Raw genomic sequence first — 21193 nt, 5'->3', positions numbered from 1 at the left:
GCCAAGGAGTTTATTAGAAAGACTTACATACGAGGCAGTCCTGGGCAGCTGCAGGACCAGAGCACATCTCCCCACCTCACAGTGGGAGGGCAGAGGTTTCATAGGGGTAGCGGTAAATAGTGGCCACGTGCAGGAACTTAACATAAGGGTGACTCAGGAAACTGCAGTGAAGTAGCAGACCACATGAGGGCGGTCATGTTCGGCCTTGCAAGGCCTGTTTCTCCTTCAGTCCACCCCTTGAGGCCAGCTCTTACAATCTGGCATGTTCTCCCTATTGTGTCGCATCTTTCTGCGCCAGGAACGGATATAGAAGTGGGCTTGGCCAGGTGCCCTATGGTGCCCGTGCATGAGAAGAAAACTGAGACAAGAGGCTAAGGACATTATTAATTCATAGTGAAGGGATTGATTTAAGGTTAGAAACTCACTATTTATAGTTTGTTGAATGTAATTATGCTAATGAACATATAGTAAACTTAAAAATTTTAATTTGAAGATGTTGGCTTCACTTATTCTCAACTACTTCTTTTATTTTTGTCCCCCCACTCCACCCCTCCAACACTCCCCCCAAGTCCTGAAACAAAGAATATCTCCTGGTATTGTTAAATACAGATATCTGGACTGAGTTGAACTTAGATGACAATTGTAGGCAAGATTCTGGGACTAAAAATGGGCAAACCAGGTAAGAAGTGCCATTTTTAGAAAGTTGTTCTAATAAGGCTTATTCCTGTCTGGGTCTACGGCATTTTACATATGCAATCACCAGGCTGTGAATATGAAGAGTTATTGCCATGGCAACCAGGACTGACTGACTTGCCTTTCGGAAATGGTAATGATTCAGCATGTTTGTAGATGATACCTGTAGTTCTCATGACTTTCTAGAAGGTCATACAGTTTTGGCAAATGATTCCCAGTGGTGTGAAGAGACCACTAGATAAGAAAGAATGTGAACTAAGTTCTAGTTGTTCTTCTTCATGAACCTCAGGGAAGACTCATTGTATTAGGCCTCAGTTTCTTCGTCCATTTAATAGGAAGCTGTAGGGTAGATTATATAACCTTTAAGGCTACTGACTATTCTAAACTTCTCTGATTCCATGAATAGGTATACTTATGAGCAAGTTGTGCAAGATAGTCTATCCACTTACTCCATGATCCTGTCATCACTTTTAACATTTTGTGAATTCTTATGTTGTTTTGCCTTCAGAACCGGTTTGACTCATAAAGAAAACTGGTTCAATAATTTTATAATTTTTGCCCCAGCTTACTCTCCAGACTTAATTAAAAAAATAAAATAAAAACTGGGACTTAAAAATTATCCATGAAGAAAGATGATTCCAAAAATGTTTTGAGCAATTACAGCTTTATTGAGATGCAAGATAATTTTTCAAGGTAATGGATTTGAATGGCTTGACTCTCATTTGATACGCATATGTACAGTGAATTTTTTTTTTAAACATCAAAGCTTGCACTTCAACCAGCAGTTGGTTATTTTGATTACTGCTCACAATAGAAATAAGAACTAACTCTGCTTTGTGAATTTGTTCTTTGTTCTTCCTGGCTGTGTGTAGTGGCTGGCAATTCATTTTAGCTATCATTTTTATAATAGTTATTTAACTCCTGATTTTTATGTGACATAAAGCAATGTTTCATAATGAATAGTTTTGTCTGTTCGTGTTCAAGTGCCCTGTCTCTTTCATCATTTGAAAAGCTAGCTATGATAGTATGATAGTATGGTTTTGATTGTCAGATGTCTTTTTTTTGGTCTCCAATAGATTGACCTACATTTGGATGTTTTCCTACTCAAAAGGCTTTGAGAGAACTTTTTCGTAATACTTAGTCATTGCCCTTTTCACAGTCCCCTTTCTCCTCAGCTTCTAATTAGGCTCTGTGGGTTATTGGAATCATCATTTCCTTATTATAGAGACACAGTCCCAACTTGTTGATTGCTTGATATCAAAGTCCAAACAGCAAATTACTCCTTTTTGTTCATCTTTCCGCTATACCTTTGTCAGATGGGGTTGACTTAGGTTTGCCTTTTCACTTGGGTCTTTCTTACCTGCTCACTTTTCCATCTTTATTTCCTAGTCTTCTCTCTCCATGCTCTGACATTCACTAATTTCTTATATCAGGTCTTCCAGTAGTTCCCTTTCCATTCACTTAAATATCCTTCCTAGACTTTCATCTGTATTAATGTGCTTATCTTAGTCTGTCTTTTCTCATTTTATTTATAATCTCTTTCACGGGCATGTGTCCTGTTGGGTTGCACAGGGTTGTGACTTACAAGGACCCATGCTTGGTTTAATAATCTGCTGTTGCCATCTTGAAATTTTCAATGAATTTTGAACAAGAGGCCTTACCTTCTCTTTTTGCACTGTGCCCCACAGTTTATGTAGCTGGTCCTGATTGTAGCTTATTATCTTCCTTCTAGTCGGGTAAGTGGTTTCTGTTTTAGTTCATCTCTATTTCTTTTTCATTTCTCGTCATTTTTTCATTTATTATCTTCCTATGGTATATCGTTCTGGCTATGTTAATGTAACTATATTTAACTCTGTTTATTTCTCTTGTCATTCAGGAACATTTAGCTTTATAGGAAAATTGTATGTGGCGACCCCTTGATTAGTTACCCTACGGCAAAAGGGAGTGAAAGAATCAGTGAAGATTACAATGCACATAGGGAGCAATGACTGTGGAGAACATTGTATGGTTTCTCACCGTTAAGAGATTTACCTTTTATTTATGCTTGCTCAGGTGAATTAGTTTACACTCCTTGAATGTACAATAATTGGTGATGGTGGGGAGCCTGCTGAGTGGCAGATATTAGCCACTCGGAGGTTTCATATTCTCTGCTAAATAATGGAGATTAATTGTTCTGACATATTTTTGTTTGTTTTAAACACATTAAAAACGAATTATTTTTGGTTTTTATAGGTTTGCTGAGGTGGTCAGTAGGATGTAAAGCCTTTTCTAATAATAATCAAACAATTTTTCTGGTTTTGACGCATCAAGTGGTCTATTCTCATCTTGTTACCTGGTAGTAGTCCGAGTCATTTTACCCAATGATACTGTCTTCCTGGAGGTATTTAAATAGTAACAAAGTCTGATGTGCCCTGAGGTTGACCTAGCTGCCCAGGTGTGAGTTATTATTATATCTTTAAATGAACGCTTTTATATCCTTATTAGGTGCCAGACACTGTTCTAAGCACTTTAAAAATACTAACTCATTTAATCATATGACATGTTGTTGCTGATACTTGCTGTGGAGGTGATTCTGACTCATGGTGACCCCATGTGTTACAGAATAGAACTATTACATAGAGTTTTCTTGGGTGGCACAAGCTGAGTGTGGCTTGGCTTCTAATCAAAAGGTCAGTGGTTCAAACCCACCAACTGCTTCTTGGGAGAAAGACGTGGCAGTCTGCCTCTGAAAGATTTTTATTGTTGTTGTTAGGTGCTTTCGAGTCGGTTCTGACTCATAGCAACCCTGTGTACACTGGAATGAAACACTGCCCTGTCCTGCACCATCCTCACAATTGTGGTTATGTTTGAGCCCATTGTTGCAGCCACTGTGTCAATCCATCTTATTGAGGGTCTTCCTCTTTTTTGCTGATCCTCTACCTTACCAAGCGTGATGTCCTTCTCCAGGGACTAGTCCCTCCTGATAACACATCCAAAGTATGTGAGACCAAGTCTTGCTATCCTTGCTTCCAAGGAGCACTCAGGCTGTACTTCTTCCAAGACAGACTTCTTCTTTCTTCTGGCAGTCTGTGTTATCTTCAATATTCTTTGCCAATACCATAATTCAGAGGCATCAATTCTTCTTTTGTCTGCTTATTCATTGTCCAGCTTTCACATGCATATGAGGTGATTGAAAATATCACAGCTTGGGTCAGGCACACCTTACTCCTCAAAGTGACATTTGGCATTTCAACACTGTCAGTTTGTTGTATTGTGGTGGCTTGAGTATTGCTGTGATGCTGGAAGCCATGTCACCAATATTTCAAATACCAGTAGGATCACTTATGGTGGATAGGCTTCAGTGGAGCTTCCAGACTAAGACAGGCTATTAAAAAGGACGTGGTGGTCTATTTTTGAAGAAACTTGCCAGTGAAAACCTTATGAATAGCAGCAGAACGTTGTCTGATGTAGTGCTTGAAGATGAACTCCTCAGGTTGGAAGGCACTCAAAAGCTGACTTGGGAAGAGCTGCCTCGTCAAAGTAAAGTCGGCCTTAATGACGTGGATGGAGTCTAAAGCTTTTGGGACTTTCATGTGCTGATGTGGCATGACTCAAAATGAGAAGAAACAGCTGTAAACATCCATTAATAACTGGAACACGGAATGTATGAAGTATGAATCTAGGAAAATTGTAAGTCATCAAAAATGAAATGGAATGCATAAAGATCAATATCCTAGGCATTAGTGAGTTTAAATGGACTGGTATTGGCCATTTTGAATCTGTAAAGATTACAGCCTTGGAAACCCTATGGGGCAGTTCTACTCTGTCCTACAGGGTAGCTATGAGTCGGAATCTACTCAGAGGCAATGGATTTGGTTTTGGTTTTAATCTTAATGGAAACAGAGTGCCGGGCCTTTTTTCCATGGTATCGTAGGGTGTGTTCAAACCACCAACCTTTAGGTTAGCAATTGAGTGCTGACAACTTGAGCTACCTAGGGACCTTAATCTTATGACATACCAAAAAAAAAAAAAAAACCAAACCCATTGCGGTTGAGTCAATTCCGACTCACAGCGACCCTATAGGACAGAGTAGAACCGCATAGTAGGGTTTCTAAGGAGTGGCTGGTGGATTTGAACTGCTAACCTTTTGATTAGCAGCCTAGCTCTTAACCACTGTGCCACCAGGGTTCCATCCTGTGAAATCTAAAACCAAGAAAACCAAACCTGTTGCTGTCAAGTAGATTCCAACTCATAGTGACCCTATAGACCCTATAGGACAGAGTAGCACCATCCCATAGGGTTTCCAAGGAGTGACTGGTGGATTTGAACTGCTGACTTTTTTTTTGGTTAGCTGCCATAACTCTTAACCGCTGTGCTACGAGGGTTCCATCTTATTACACAGGTACTATTAATTATTTCCATTCTATATTTGAAGAAGGAGTCCCTGGGTGGCACAAACAGTTAAGCTCTCAGTTACTAACTGTAAGGTTGGTGGTTAGAACCCACCCAGAGATGCCTCAGAAGAAAGGCCCGGTGATCTGCTTCCAAAAGGTCACAGTCTTGGGAAACTCTATGGAGCATAGTTCTATTCTGCATGCAGCATGAGGTCACCATGAGTTGGAATTGACACAATTTTTTTTTAATAGTTGAAGAAACTTAGGCACCATTAAGTTATAGAACTTTCCCAAAGACACAGCCATTGTTAGCGCAAAGATTTGAACACATGCAGTCTAACTTGAGTCTGTGTGCCTAGCCTCTACACCCTGCTGCTGTTCGCATATGTGATCTGTTTGATTTTATCGATTCAGCCCTGGGTAGAGTTGGAAGCCTAGATGACTGACAGAAAAAAGCCTTATCACAGGAAAAGACTTTCAAAACGTATCTTTTTAACTCTTCTTCAGTTGGAAATACATGATAACAATGTACATGAATATGGAAACAAACAAACCTCGATACTAAAACTGCATGTGACTCTAAAGCAGAAATATCTGAGATGCTATCCTGGATCTTACTGAGACAAACACTTGACAGTACATTCCTGGGAAATAACGTTAAAGAGATGCTTCACCAACTGTCACAATCCCCTCTGGAAACTTGTGATCACAGCTGGGGACATGACTGACATCTTTTATCTGTTGCCATACTTTTTCTCTTGGCCAGACATTACAGAACGTGGAGCTGGCTAACCAATCAATGCGCTGCATCGGAATCAATAGATCTCGGTAAGCATTCCATTAGGCCCAGGAGCCTTTCCATTTCTCAGTCCTGTCTGGGGTTTGCACATTCTTTCATGAAAAAAGAGGGTTTGGGGAGTATTTTCGCTATCTGTAGTTTCATGTGGACTGATGAATCCCCTATTATTGTAGAAATCTAGTCAATAAAGCTGTCAGAATTCTTAAAACATTGACAGAAGAGCCCAGTTCAATGTGCTTAACCTCTGTAGTAAGTTCTGAGTGTAAAATATAAGGGAGGGAAATGATATTTATAAGAAAAGGCCTTAAAGTGAAAAGAAAAAAATGTTAAAAATTTTAGAGGATAGAAAAGAATTCCAGACTTGACTTTGAGAGACCTGGGTTCTTGGCTTGGTTTTACCACTAAGAATTCTGGGCAGTTAATTAAATCTCTGCAAGATGAGTGCATTTAGCCTGACTATTGTCAGTGACCATAACAGCCCTGATTTTGGAATTTTCTGTCCTTGAACAATTTTACTCCCACGAGCTTATTTCTATCCCAGGTGGATAGGCCTAAGGAATTTACATGATACAAAATGGTACGAGCAATGGTATATGGCTATTGTTATTATGACTTCTACCCCTTTCTTAAGGAGCCCTAGTGACACAGTGGTTAAGCACTCGGCTGCTAACTGAAAGGTCAGTGGTTCGAACCCACCAGCCGCTTCATTGGAGAAAGACCTGGCAATCTGCTTCCGTAAAGATTTCTGGCCTTGGAAACCCTATGGGGGCAGTTCTACTCTATCCTTTAGGGTCGCTATAAGTCAGAATCGACTTGATTACAATGAGTACCACTTTCTTTTTCTGACATCTAAGCATCGCTTTTTCTTAGTTCCCCTTACTCTCTTCTCCCCCAACCAATGGAAAGTCAGAACCTATGTGTCAGCTCTGCTTCTATTCTAGGACCCAGGGATTCTTTTCTCTGGTCTCTTTCTTCAGCAAGCAGACAAACTGGCCTAGAGCTCCTTTACCTATTACATATCTTAACTTTTCTTAGAATCCTGGAAATTATAGCCACCTGAGACAGGGTGATGCTAGTTGCAGTAACAGATGAATTCCACACCTCAGTGACTTTACACAAATTAGTTATTATTCTTGATCAGTTGATGGCTTTCTGTCAAGGGGCACTTTGGAACTCAGGCCTTCTTCCATGATGTGGCTCCACCATCTTCTACACTTACCTTTTAAGGTCACCATGTTTGTCTGCAGCAAGACAATGGAATGAGAAAGAGCATGGAGTATCATGAGAGGAAGGTTTTTATGAGCCAAACTTGGAAATAGTGTACATTTCTTTTGTTCACATTCCACTGAGTACATCCAAGGTGTCTGGAAAATGTGGTCTATGTCTCTGCCTAGGAGGAAAAATGAACAGCTAGTAAAGTGATTTTCAAATTTTGGGAAGCATCGGAATCACCTGGAAGTCTTCTTAAAACACAATTTGCTGTCCCCTAGTCCCAGAATTTCTGATTCAGTATTCTGGAGTGGGGACTGAGAATTTGCACTTCTAATAAGTTCCCAGAAGATGCTGATTCTTGTTAGAATTGTTAGAATCTTCTGAAGATTCTCCGGAACAGTACTTTGAGAACTACTGAGCTACTCACTCTTTGCAACACTTCTTAATCGTATAATACATGAATTGTATTTCATGAGGAATTTCTGTCCTTACCGGTAAGGTAGAGGGTCAGCAAAAAAAGAGGAAGACCCTTGATAGGGATTGATGCAGTGCCTGCAACAATGGGCTCAAACATAGTAACAATTGTGAGGATGGTGCAGGACAGAGCAGTGTTTTGTTCTCTTGTACATAGAGTTGCTTTGAGTAGGAACTGACTGGAGGGAACCTAACAACAACATTGAGGAAGAGGAGAAAAGAGCAGTTGACTAAGTAGCAGTGAGTTTGACTTGTGGGGATGTTGGCTTGCCCCAGAGCACAGGTGACTTGGGTTCTGGTCTTGGCTCCACTGAATTACTAGCTGTGTGACCCTTGTAAGTAACATTGTCTCTCCCAACCTTGATTTCCCATCTGTGAAATGAAAAAAATAATAATAACAGTCCTGCCTAAAACAAGGAACTGCTGAGAATCAAATGATGTAAATATGGGGTGGAACAATTATCTTAAAAGCTGACACCTGAATTCCCCTTTAGGCAAACACTGTCTTTTGTAAGAAAAATATCTTGACAATTTACTGGAGGGTAGAAGGTGAGACTTCCAGTGCCAGGCTTGAAAGGAGAAAAAAGGAGCTAAATCCACTCTGTGGGAGAAATGACTTGGAATTTGGAAGGAGAGAGCACCCACTGGAGAAGGGTGAGTCCTAAGTGAGAAAGGGCTGCTGTTTGCCAATGCACTTTTTAGAATGGGCACATCATACTCAATTTTCAGTTGTTTGTATTGCTAGATGTAAAGCTCTCTGTTTCCCCAGTCTATCAGTCACATTATAGTTGTTTTGTTGGTGGAAATCACTGGAAATAAAACGAGTTCTTTGTCTGGTTCAGTTTGGAGCAGAGATAAGAGAATGCCAGGGATAAGTGAGCAAGGAATGAAATTGAAGTCCACTTGGAAGAAGGAGCTCAGAGCTGGAGTATGTCATGGAAACCTTTGTTGTTGTTGTTGTTAGTTGCCAGGAGTTGGCTCTGACTCATGGTGACCTTATGCATACATAACAGAACAAAACATTGTCTGGTCCTGCTCCATCTTCATGATAGTTGATATTGAATAAGCAAACCTTAAAACTGGGGCTGCTTGGCATGATTGAAATGGACCTAAATTGAAATTCTATTTTAAATTAAGCTGCAGCTAGATTTGAAGCCTGCCTCTACCTTCTACAAAAGATAAGTTGGTTTCCTGTGAAAGTTTTAACTACTGTGACACAGAGTGTAGTGTAGTCTTAGCTGATACAAATAATCTTGATATCTTAACTGCTCTCAGTAAATGCCTAAGCCCTAACTCACTCCCTCTTAGAAGGATGGGCAATGTTTCCAAAGACTTCAAGTTAGAGCTGATCTAATCTCCTTCCTAACCAAGGGTTGACTTTTACATTTCAGTGACTCCAACTAGGTTAACCCGGCCTAAAATCAATCACTAAACCCCCACATCAGGCATGTTTACATGGCTTGCTTTAGAAATATTGCTGTTATGAATTGAATTGTGTCCCCCAAAAATATCTGTCAACTTAGCTAGGTCAAGACTCCCAGTATTGTGTGATGGTCCACCATTTTGTGATCTGATGTGATTTTCCTATGTGTTATAAATCCTACCCCTATGATGTTAATGAGATGGGATTAGTGGCAGTTATGTTAATGAGGCAGGATTCAATCTACAAGATTAGGTTGTGTTTTAAGTTAATCTCTTTTGAGATATAAAAGAGAGAAGCGAGCAGAGAGACATGGGGACCTCATACTACCAAGAAGCAAGAGCAAGGTGAATAGCTTGTCCTTTAGACCTGGGGTCCCTGTGGTGAGAAGCTCCTTCACCAGGGAAGATTGATGACAAGTACCTTCCTCAGGGTCGACAGAGAGAGAAAGTCTTCCCCTGGAGCTGGCACCCTGAATTCGGACTTCTAGCCTCTTAAACTGTGAGAGAATAAAGTTTTCTGTGTTAAAGCCATCCACTTGTTCTATTTCTGATATAGCAGCACTAGATGACTAAGTCAATTTGTACTGGAAAATAAGAGATTGATGTTAGAATAGAAATCGATGTTAGGAAAGTCTGTAGTTTAACAATCCCTTGGAAATTTTCCTTCCTTCCCCTGTACCCTCCCTTGATGTGAAACCATTTGACCTTTGTTGCCGTGCCTGATGAATACCGCACTCCTCTCCTTGCACACTAGAGCACACGTGGTAACCTCTTGTTTGAGGACCCGTGTGTCTCTCCATTTCTTGGAATGATATTAATTCTTTTTCCTTCAATAAAACTCTTGTTTAATTTCTAGCAGAGCATCAGTCTAGTGTTTTCACTAGGACATTTCGTTTGAGTCCATTGTAGTGGCTATTCTTGTCAATCCATCTCACAAAAACCTAAGTTCCTGGAAGTGTGGTGAAGGGCCAACTCATAAAATTTGATGAAATGAACAGCCTCAGAAATTTGTGCAGGAAGGGCCTGACATGGGTGTTGCAAATATATGATGAATTATTCTTCAACATGCCACGGGTGAAATTCTAAAATTTATAGTGGTATTGCTTAAATTATAGTTGTGAACTTGTTTCTTACTTATTCATTCGTTTATTATTTATATTATTATACTCTTGAGTGTACCTTCATTACGTTTTTAAATGCCATTCTTTTATTTCAAGTTTAGGTGTTGATACATTTTCTAATAACTACAAAATTACTCAGACAGAACAGATTGATTTTCAAGGTTAGAAGGTTTTCCTAATAATTTATGGTCCAAGTATAATGTGATGAAGTAAGATACTGTGCATATAGGTACCAACCTGAGACTATGTTTGCCAAGAATTGGATCAAAAATAGAAAAAAAAAAAAATTCTGGCCCTATTCAGAAACGCTCTTGTGAGATGCCGTCTAGTCGGCTCCGACTCATAGCAACGCTGTGTACAACAGAACGAAACACTGCCGGATCCTGAGCCATCCTCACAATCGCACTATGTTTGAGATCATTGTTGCAGCCACTGTGTTGATCCATCTCATTGAGAGTCTCCTAGGATGCATTAATTATTATTTTTAAAGAACATTGCGTTGCATGTACTCCCATATTTTTCAGCAAAATGGTTTAATTTGTAGAGTTTCATCTCATATAAGATTGTTTCCTATGCATTTTCTTCTAAAACTCCCTTAGTTTCTAAGAAGAATATTATAATACCTTTGTTATCACAGCATAATTATGAATTATTTTAATATTTAAGAATTATTTCCCCCCAAGCATCTGCCTTTTTCACTATTTGCAAAGCTCTGCAAATGACAGGCACATCCACAATGCAAAGAACAATCGTTCTGTTGGGCTGTTCCTGGGGTAGTGATTAGCACCATCGTCACTGAATATCTAACTACTTCAAAATCACTTATCTGCACTGTGGTTCAGTGAGAGATCTAGGTGACCTGTCACTACATAATTAAGGTTTTCCTGCCAAAAAAAGAAAGTACCAAAATATGGAGTGAAAGAAGCCTCAAGTTGGGCTTTTACAATGTTACCGCTTCATGCTATTTTACTGTTGTAAAATATCCCGAAACAAAAGCAACTGAGTTAAGATTAACGAAGGATTGTATGCAGATCAGCAAGGCTGACAGCTCAAATTTTCTTGCAAAACTCTTAAGAATTTTCCTCTGCAGACCCCTCCGCAGTCAGTGATAAATAGTAAATGCCATAAAGAAAACAATCTCCCATTGTTCAAAAACTAACTGGTTTGGTAAGTGGGCGAGATGAAGGAAAGGTTAGAGAAAGAAATCCTATTGTGGGGAAATTGACGTCAAACAGAGAAAACAACTCAAATATGCTGAAATGATAGATACAAATGCATGCTTCTCATATCACTTTAAATTAGTACAAAATCACTGCATAGGATTTGTGTCTAATCTCATTTTTGCTGTGTAGCAAACAGGCCCCAGAATTATGCTGAAATATACTTTTAATGCTTAGATAAGATGTCCAGTCACTTTCTAAGAATGTGTCTGTGAAAACAGACTTCCCTGCTTAGTTGTACTTAATCCCTCAATTCCCTCTTTTTTGAGTGGGTTAGTGTACCCAGTGGAATCTCCCCCTCTATTTACCGAGCTTTCTAATGCATGGAGGTGTCTTTCCCTGGTTAGTGTAATAGGGAAAATTGCATTTGCTTACCTATTACAAATGAAAATCACCTGGGGAATATAAAGAGCGTTTCCAATTCTGCTACCATTATTTCAGAAGCAATCAAATGCAGAGGAATGAGAGTCAAACACAGAGAAAAATGCTGATAGATTAGGCAATCTGCATGGCTCTCTGGGACCATCATTATTTCAGTGTTCAAGAAGAAAATGCACATTTGAAAGATGGTAAATTCCATCGCATGCAATCAATCATTCATCTCCTGCAGCAACAATAATTGTGCAGGACGCAGTCCACCGGAGATTAATATGTGGTCATTCCTGCTGTTTGTTTCAGGGGATACTAAATCATATGTAACATTATCTGAACATCCTCGTCCCATTAAAATATGGCTCCTAGAAAATTTCCAAATACTGGTATGTAGTTCCAATCACCTGTGAATGACAAGGTCAAAGTAAATATTCCAAGCCACAAAAAGCAAGATGCTTGATATTGTTTTTCTTCTAGAATATTTTCTCCTTTCTTTCTAGATTTTAAAAATAATAGGTTATCTGTCCCTATTTTATGCATTATTTTCTACCTTTGTAATCAGAAGGTGATTTTATTAATACAGTAAATCTTGGTTGACTGATACTTGAGGAAGATGCTTTTTCTGGGTAAACTAAAAGCCTGACGTGGCTCTTCCTGATGTTCTTAAATATTTTATTAGCAACGTCTGTCCTCCATCCCCTTCCTATTCATAGTCTCCTTCAGCTTAATGATATAAAGCAGGTGGTAGAGTTGTCAAAACTGAGTTTCCATTAAAAACAATCCCTGAGAATGTGGAGTGTTTTTCTCCTTATTTTTCTTATTATTAGGTTTCTCAGGCTCAAAAGGTGTATATGGCAGTTTGGCGAAAGATATATCCTGCTTGAAACCTATGTTCTGAGTGTGTTCAAACCCTAAAATCAGACATCATAGTTTCTACTTTTTGTTTTGTAAGCTTTCAGAACGTGGATTTTGGGTTCCTCTATTTTTCTGTCTAACTCTGAAAGAAGGCCAATCTCCAACACCCCTCTTCCCCACACGCACTCTACTGGTACAGGACATAGCAGCACTGGCAAGGACAGTATTTGTCTTGGAATGAGATTGAGGCAAACTTATACATCAGTCTTCATGTTCTGGGAAAAAGCTGTTTAGTCCCTGACAACTCCTTCTACTATTGATGGTTCCCAAGTTTTATCATACTTACTTCCATATGTAGCCCCTACCCCCCAATAAAAATGAGCCTGGATATTCAAATTACTATTTAATGGAGAAAACTAGAAATAGCTTTTCCTTCTTTTAAGTTTGGACAGGAGGGATCGAAAGAGAAAGAAAGGTAGGAAAGTTACGATAGGGGGTATGAGATTTCAGGAACCCCAGGCTTAGAACGGGACAGAAGGAGAGCGTTAATCAGAATGAGGAGAGGCCGCTCCCTGTTTTATTTGAGATGACCTAAAAGCTCCTCTTCCTGCCCCCATTTACGCCTTTTATTGAAATAGAATATACATACAGAAAAGTCCACTTGTAATATGCACACAGCTTAATGCATTTTCACAAACTAGCACACCGTGTAATCAGCACCCACGAGAAGAAACAGAATCTAACACCGCCCTAGAAGTCCTCCCTGTCTTCCCTTCTAGTGACCACGCCTTCACTCCCTAAGGTGACTACCTTCTAACTTCTAACAGCATAGATATGTTTTGCCCGTTTTTATACTCTAATGTAAATGGAATCATACAAAATGCGCTCTTTGGTCTGGTCAATATTTCGTCTGGGAGATTCATCCATGTTGTTGCATATAGTTTTAGACCATTCATTAACTGCCTTAATTCAGTATTATACTGTTGATGTATATGAGTTTGGGTGAATAAGACAATGTCTGTATGAATTTCTGCGGTAGTGGAATGACCCTAAGGGAACATCATTGGAGTGACTCAGAGGAGTTAGGATGGGGTAACCCTGGTTTGTCTGCGATGGTCCTGTTTTAGCACTGAAAGGCCTATGTCCTGGGAAATCCCCTCAGTCTGGACAAACTGGATTGGCTGGTCATCCACTGGCTTCTCACAGTATCTGAAACGAATCCATTCCACTGAGCATTGTATTTTCAGGCGTCGCCTGCTAAAATGTAAGAGCACAGAGATAACATGTTAATATCAGTTTCTATTATTAACTTTTTAGTGGGAGTGTGTTTATCAGTCATGTAACTTCCACTTTATACAGCAGAGAGCTGACCCACAACTGAAAAATAGTTATGATAGTGGGGAGGAAAGGAAAAGAACAACCATTTGTTAAGCACTTACTATGTGCTAAGGAATCTGATGGGCTCTTAAGAGAAACAGTTCAGAAGTGAGGCTCTGGGTCTCCGGAGAAGGTATGAGGTTGGGGTATAGAGTGGGTAAGATGAGGAGCGAATCCTCTAAAAGGAGAATTACCTGAGGATTGACCCAAGGTCCAACCCCAGATCTGTCTTCGGATCCTGGCTCTGCATCTTTCTAACAATGTAATTGTGACCAAGGATCTTAAGCTCTAGCATTGAATTTACTCATTGTGAAAACGGGCATATAATACTTTCCTCATGATGGTTTTGTAAAAGTTAAATGAAATAATATGTGTATAAAATACTTGGGATAGTGCCTAGCACCTAACAAGCACTTTATAAATTGAAGCTGCTACTGCCACTGTTGCTGTTTTTACATTTGCTCAGGGACACTCTGCCCAGTTAACTGTGACCTCTCAGTTTCTAAGACTCATCCCCACTTCTGACAGCCTACTGTCACTTTGTCTCTTTGATGCATAGGATATTTGATACCTTCGCTGTAAATCACTGGGTTTCTTATTTCATACATGCATATGGGTACACAAATAGAAAAAAAAAATTGACTTTGCTTATAAAATCATGATAACAGAAGCATTGTTTTTCTTTCAGACCTCACTGTGAGCCTTGGTCTATTAAGATTCTCCCAGGCATCAATTCAATGCCTCCAATTTTTATGGGATTTAAGTTACATTTAAGATACCATATAAATGTAAAACAGTAAAAGAGGAGAATAATTTGGGGCATTTCCAGACCTATGCTATCAAAAGAACTGCACAAAATTCTTCATTTTCCTCCACATAGCTCTGCCTGAACCTTATGTATGCTAGCAGCAAAATTGTCAACATGGAATGAGAATTCACCCAGCTAAGACATCTCAGTTATTCACAGGTGAACTGATGGCCTCAACTATCATCAAATTTCACTAGCAACATTTCAGTAATATAGTCATATAAAATTGAAATTGTAATGGAATATAACATTTCATGTATTCATGGATTTAAAATGGAAAAAAGAAGTTCTCCCCCACTCACATTTTTGTTGATTTAAAGTATACATTCCTTTTTTTTTTTTTTTTTTTATAGATGCCTACTAAAGATAGGGCAAAATATTTGTGGCCATGTGAGAACTTTTCCACATAATATTACATATAAACACTTGAAACTGATTTTTAAAGCCTTGACTAAAATGTAACAGCAGAAAATCACAGATTGTCAAAATGGTAAGGTAGAGCAAAGAGCAGTTAGTATAATCCCCTCAGGTTACAAGTGAGAATTTTGCATTGAGATTGCATACACATATTACATGAGTCACATCTAGGTCTTTTAATCTCTCTTCTCTTTCCATTGCATTACACTGTTTCTCTTAAGAAAAATTTCAGCAAATAATATTGGAATAGGATTCTGAGGAGAGAGGGGAGAAATAGAGGAGTGTCTCCCAGAATACCAAATAAGGTTCAACAGTTTTGATCATTTTAAAATGCTGATAAACTAAAAATGCAAACAACATTGTCAGGAAGAGGATGAGGGTGGTGAAGCAAAGTAACCTTTTGGAATAGAATCCAAAGTGCCCAGCAATGGCATTCTACTGGACCTGAGTGAGAATTCTGAAGAAATGATGTATTACTAGTGATTTATCTGGTAACCTATGGGAATACTGTACTTTTTTTTCCCCTAGAAAATAAAGGAGTAGAAGTAGTGATTAACAAAGCCCCACTTACTGGTCCCTAGCCCCATTTAGTTCAGTTTCTGAAAGTGAGGTCTCTAGTCCACCAACATCCAAATCAATGTAGTGCTACAAAAATGCAGATTTCTGAGACATCCCTCAGTCTTCCTGGATCATAGTCTCTGAGGGATACGGCCTGAGAATCAGCCCTATAATAACCTCCCCAGATGATTCTGAAGTATCATAAAGTTTAAGATCCATGTATAAGTTTTACTCTCCTATGTTTGGAGCCTTGGAGGCATAGTGGTTAAGAGCTCGGCTGGTAACCAAAAGGTCAGCAATTCAAATCCACCAGCTGTTCCTTGGAAACACTATGGGCAGCTCTACTCTGTTGTATAGGGTCACTGTGAATTGGATCGGACTCGACGGCACCTAACAACAACAACATGTTTGATTAATGGTTTGATATTGCAGATAATGTTAAAGATGGTCTTATGTAGTACTTGGGTTTAGTGCTAACTGAAGAGTATTAAGTAAGTGTTCTTTGCAAGTGAATTTTAGCTCTATTTTTATGTCAAAGAAATTTCTCATAACATTAAAGGTTGAGTCTGTAAGGGGTTACTCTATTGAGACTGGTTATTTTGCATAAGCCTGTGGGATTTGAGTAATGTACAGTATGACTGTTAGAATTCTGTAGAATCAGTAGGCATACTTCAGAGATGGAGAAATGATGCCATAGAGCAGGAGTTGGCAAACTTTTTCTGTGAAAGTCCTCATGGTAAATATTTTAGACTTTGTGGGCTATACAATCTGTCTCAACTACTCAACTGTACTATTGTAGCACAAAAACAGCCAAAGACAATACACAACTGAATGAGTATGGCTGTGTTCCAATAAAACTTTATTGACAAAAACTGGTAAACCAAAACACCCCATTGCTGTCTAGTCGATTCTGACTCATAGCAACCCTATAGGACAGAGTAGAACTGCCCCATAAGGTTTCTGAGGAGTGGCTGTGGATTCGAACTGCCGACCTTTTTGTAGGCAGCTGTAGCTCTTAATTACTATGGCACCAGGGCTCCCAAAAAACAGGTGGTGGGCTGGATTTGGCCTGTGGGCCATAGTTTGCTGACCCTTGTTATAGAACATTTAGTGTGTGATTCAATCAGGGTTTAAAGTAAAAAGTCATAGCACAGATATTGAATAAATACTTATAATCTTTATTTTTATGATGACATTAAAATAGGTAAAATAAAAAATGTAGACAAAGTATTTTCTTGGCTTTTTATTCTAAGCTGTTTTGAGTAACTGGTTGGTCATTTCGGGTTTACTTTATGTCTCTACTTGTGATACATTGGTCTTTTCATAACTAATCAAACAGTGTGGTAGACTGCAAATACAGTCACAAATTATCCTCTTATGAAGAGGTGGCATCTATTTCCACACCCCTTTAGTCTAAGCTAGCCCTGTGACTTGCTTTTCCAACAGAATGCAGCTAAGTACCGTTGTACTAGTTCTAACACTAAGCCTCAAAAGGCCATGCAGTTTCCACTCTCATGCTTGCAACTCTGATAGAGAATGAAAATCTACGTGGAGAGAGGACCCATAGATAAATGATACAAGCAGGAAGCAAGACCATCAGCTGAGTGTGATATGGAGGATGATGTGTTTGAAGTTTCAGGAGAATGGACAAGGTACGAGATGGTACATCTATGAGTGTCCTAGAATGAGTGCACTAGGGAAATATAGTAGGACTACTGGAGAGGACTAAGGATTCATGTTAGGTTAATGGGGTTATGAACTCAAGGTAAGGCTAGTTGGAATAGTTGTGTGGTTTTCTCCAGTAATGTTCTAGCTGTGCAGGGGCAGGCAAGGAGTAGGTGGAGAATGGATTTAACCAGGGGTGTTGAGGTTTTAGCAAATGACCATGATGAAGGGAGAGCCCTGGTGGTACAGTGGTTAAGCACTCAGTTGCTAACCGAAAGGTCAGCAGTTCGAATCCACCAGCTGATCTGTGGGAGAAAGATGTAGCAGTCTACTTCCATAAAGATTTACAGCCTTGGAACACCTATAGCATAATTCTACTCTGTCCTGTAGGGTAGCTATGAGTTGGAATCAACTCGACCGCACACAACAATGAGATGAAGGGAGAGAGGGGAAAGTAAAGTGAGTAGACTGTAGAATGTAAACTGGATATGTAGGAAAGTGAAGATCTGATGACTGTGATTCCTTGAAAGAATTAATAGATTGTCCGGTGCGGTCAAAGAACTGATGGAACAAAGTACTAGAAGGATTTAAGCTGTAAGAGAGAAGGTGCTTGCCAGAGAGTACAATACTTGAAATTAAGATTATGGAGGGTATGATAGTTTTGTAATGTGTCGATTTGGCTAGGCTGAACTACTTTTCCCAGAATTCCTTCCTTGCCTGTTTCCATTTAGGGAGGGTGGAAGTCAAGCAGCAGCCATTTTGTTTTTATGTTCTGAAGTTGGTGTAGGTGCTTTTGTAGTTCACACACGTCGCTTATCTGCTGGCTCATCTCACTGCTGTGTCACAGCAGCTTAACCTGTCACCACTTTACCCCTGGATCCTTCTTCAGCTTCTCCAACTCCTGGGCCAGGTGTGTGTTTAGTTCCTGATGAAGAGTGCAAGGCTTTCCTGAAGGACACCCACTTCATCAAGGTTGGAGGCAGTGAGAGACTGACACGGGTTCCAGTCTCTCCTCATGGGCTCACAGCCACCTTGTGCTCACTGGTTCCAGCCTGTCCTTCCTTTTTGCCGCTTTGTCCATCTTCCCTTCTGTTGCCGAGGAAAAACTCCAAGTTTGCTTAAAGTAAAATAAAGAGGTTTATTGGAGTATAGGAATCATTCGAATGGGGAAATATGGGCTCCACCAAAGTAAAGCTGATGAATACAAGGTGAGGCTGTTACAGAGCCCCTAGTTATAGGGCAAAATCAGGAGATACGACCTACAATAATCTGATTGGTAGACAATGAAGTAGAAGACCCAAAGGCAGGACATTGAGAAGCTGTGCTTTGGATATCATCGGTTACAAAGTTGCATTTGGAAAGATAGGATTGGTTGACAAGAAAAGTACAACTGCAGGTTATGATTAATGTTATAATGATGATCAGAACTGGTCATGAGACTTTCACATGGGATTACTCACAGGAACACATTCCATATAGGAACATATCTTCCTAGGGGTGGTCTATATGTAGTCACAGGATGACTGCATGGCAGATATCCTAAGAACTGATTGTTGAATAACTTGCTTAAGGCAGAACATTTCCTGAGGATGTCTTGTATTCAGAGTTTGATAACCATCTGCAGCAGCAGCCCCAGAGTCAATGCGTGCCAGCTCTGCGGGCCAACCACAGGGAAAAACAACTTAGTAAGCAGGTCTAGCTTCTGTTACAAAGGTCAACTGCTTCTGTAGTTTAAGATAGAGTCAAAGACGAGGCTTGGGTCCTGACTTTAAATTAGTTATTTTACTTTTAGTCAATTGCCTCTAAAATTTAATGCCCCTTGTCACTTCTCAACTACCAAACTCCAACATCAGCCATGAAGATAATGATCTTAACAGAGTAGCCAGCTCTCACAGTTGTGTAAAGCCCAAGACCTCTTTTTATTTATTAATTTATTAAATTATTTATTTTAATTTTGTTGTTGTTGTTTTTGAAAATATACACAGTAGAACATATACCAATTCAACAGTTTCTACATGTACAATTCATTGACATTGATTACATTCTTCGAGTGATGCAACCATTCTCGCCCTCCTTTTCTGAATCGTTCCTCCTACATTAACATAAACTCACTGCCCCCTAAGCTTCCTGTCTAACCTTTAGAGTTGCTGTTGTCAATTTGATCCAATACAGACAGTTCTTTAAAGAGCACTATGATCAAGGAAGACATTCTTTACTAATTAAGCTAAACTATTGGTTTAAAGAAGACTTCAGGAGGATATTTTTCACTTAAGGTTTAAAGATGATCTCAGGGCAGTAAATTTGGGGGTTTATCTAGCCTCAAGCTCCAGAAAATCTGGATTCCCTCAGAATTTAAAATTCTGTTCCATGTCTTCCCGCTTTTGATCAGGATTCTCCTGTAGAGTCTGCTCAAAATGTTCAGTAATGGTAACCAGGCATCACCCAGTTCTTCTTGTCTCAGAGGTAGTCAGCTGTTCATGGAGGCACATTCCATTTCCTCCTCTTGTTACTGACTCTCCTTCTTCCTCTGTTGCTCCGGGCAAATAGAGACCAATTGTTGTACATTGTATGGTTGCTTGCAAGCTTTTAAAACCCCAAGCACTATGCAGCAAACTAGGAGGTTTGTTGCATAGTGCTTGTGATTTTAAAAGCACTAAACACAATATTAGACCTGGATGTCCAATGAAACTATGACCCTGAACCTCCAAATGGTCCAAGTCCTCTTAAGTCTATCTATCTGTTTGTGTATCGTCTAACTATCTTCTAATGGCTCTGCGTCTCTGATTGAACCCGGACTAATATAGAGTGAGCACAGTTCCACTTACTGGTATATTGATAAGCTCTAGGGTATGACTAGAAGGCCTGGTGGTGCAATGGTTAAGCACTGGGCTGCTAACTGAAAGGTCAGTGGTTTGAACCTATCAGCCACTCCATGGGAGAAAGATGTGACAGTCTTCTTGCATAAAGATTACAGCTTTGGAAACCCTATCGGGCGGTTCTACCTGGTGATATCACTAGGGTGGCACAGGGGATGTGGGCCACACCAGGTGACACTTTCAGAGGGGGTGACGTCAAAAGGGCTGTCTAGAAAAAACATCCCTATAGTTAGTTATACCAACAAAACCATCTCCTGTAAGCCCAGCTTACATGTATCGATATACCTATAAGACTAAAACTCTATGCTAATTTGCTCTTGGAACCTTCTAATGTGCTCTGGTCAGAGCTATCATTATTAGTTACAATGATGCTTCCAGTCATGTGGTTTTGTCTGTACATGCTACAGGCACGAGCTCTTATTTTTATTGCTGCCAGTGTTTTTATAGTCACTGATTTTGTCAAATTTTCTGGTTTTTTAGCTATGATATTGTAGTAATTAGTATTTATGAACCTATATCAATAACTTTTTTTGAGAATGAAATAATAATTAAAGAAAAAGGAGGAATGATATATAGGAATTATGATTTATGAGTAACACTCATACAGAAAACATTAGTAAGGATCCTACATGGTCTGGTATGGGAGGAGGTCCATGGGGGGCAGGGTGAAGCCATGAGTTACTGCACTGGGTGACACCAACCCTAGTGATGTCACTGGTTCCACCTATAGCTATACAGGGTCTTCACGAGTCGGAATTGACTCGATGGCAACAGTTTTTTTTTTAAGGTATGAACATGGGATTGAGTGGATGAGGAAGAGTAAACAGCAAGATGATCAGAGGAGAGGAGGTCAATGAACTGAAACAAGGTATAGCAAGGATCATCTTTGTGGATATTGAACTTACTAAGAATTATGCCTGTTTTCCTCAGTTTCATACAAGTGCTAATCCT

Source organism: Trichechus manatus, unplaced genomic scaffold (genome assembly GCF_000243295.1).
Source record: "Trichechus manatus latirostris isolate Lorelei unplaced genomic scaffold, TriManLat1.0 scaffold00095, whole genome shotgun sequence".
Lineage (NCBI taxonomy): Eukaryota > Metazoa > Chordata > Mammalia > Sirenia > Trichechidae > Trichechus > Trichechus manatus.
This window is presented reverse-complemented; position numbering follows the sequence as displayed.